We start from the raw sequence: 1,088 nt of genomic DNA, 5'->3' as shown, positions 1-1,088 counted from the left end.
TAATTGTAAGTTACAATCTTGCAAATTATAACTTCTATTGGAAGACATCCTATATGTCATAACTCATTCATTATTACTAAATGATACGAATATTATTTAATCTCTTAATAAATTAATATTCTAATAATTTATTAATAATTCAACTTATATTATTAATAAAATTTCATTTCATTTTATTTATTAATAAGATAATTTTATTAATATTACTTAATATTTTTAATTATATTTAAAAAAATTTATAAAGACACCATTATGATTTTTACATAACGATGCTAGTAGTATTAGTCTGCGAAGGAGTTTAGTCATACTTACCTGGCGCTGGGAATTCCTTGATCATCAAGGAGGATTCCACAGCAAGAGGCCGCCCATTGCACTTCGGGTTTGCTGACACCTGCTGCTCTCCCAAACTGGGTTAGCAGAGCGTAAAATTTTTGGTAGTGGTGAGATGCGGTGACTGATTCATTCAATCCAGGATTCAGCGGACGCGACCCTCTATGACAGCTGCTCTTTCCGGATCGATCGTGGTTGGTAAGATTGTTTTCTATTTTTGGATTCCTTTCACTCCTTTTTTTTTTCTCTTTCTGCTAGTAGATTTGCTGGTAAGACTTGTTCTTACGGGATTTCTCTCTTTGCTTGTAGAACCTTCCTGTCCTACGGTATTTTTACTAATCTACCACCACGATCCTTCTCTTCCCTAGATCCTATATCCTTTTTTTTTTTGTGTGTGTTCTTTTTTTGGCCGTGGCCAAACTTAAGACCGACATGTCTTCACTACTTCCTAGGGTGAGAACGGTCGGTTTTCAAACGGACCCAGCCCTAAACAAAAGACATATCTGCAAAGCACTTTGTGAGGCAGTAGGTTCCGAAAACATTTACGGGTTTACCCCCTTCGGGGCAGGGAGATACCAGGTAGTGGTAAAAAACACCACAACTAGGGACAAACTGCTGGAGGGTTATAAATGTAATGACGTAGAAATCACTCCGTTCTTAGTGGGAAGCCTGTTAAGAACGGTAAAAATTGACAGGTTCCCCCTCGAATATATAGAAAATAGCGACGACGTCATCCACAAGACATTCGCTAAATGGGG

The 1,088-nt window shown here is 37.3% G+C and overlaps 1 non-coding gene across 1 annotated transcript; it reads left to right on the top strand.

Annotated features, from left to right (window-relative positions):
• Positions 1-304: 304 nt before the first annotated feature.
• Positions 305-465, top strand: LOC150094307 (U1 spliceosomal RNA). The gene has a single exon (XR_016550287.1). It is a non-coding gene; the product is annotated as a U1 spliceosomal RNA (small nuclear RNA).
• The last annotated feature ends 623 nt before the right edge of the window (positions 466-1,088 follow it).

This window comes from Typopeltis vanoorti, chromosome 22, assembly GCF_054136105.1.
Source record: "Typopeltis vanoorti isolate ZY-2024b chromosome 22, IOZ_Tvanoo_1.0, whole genome shotgun sequence".
In the NCBI taxonomy this organism is placed as follows: domain Eukaryota; kingdom Metazoa; phylum Arthropoda; class Arachnida; order Uropygi; family Thelyphonidae; genus Typopeltis; species Typopeltis vanoorti.
The sequence above is the reverse complement of the archived record's forward strand: the minus strand, read 5'-3'. Positions and strand labels throughout refer to the sequence as shown.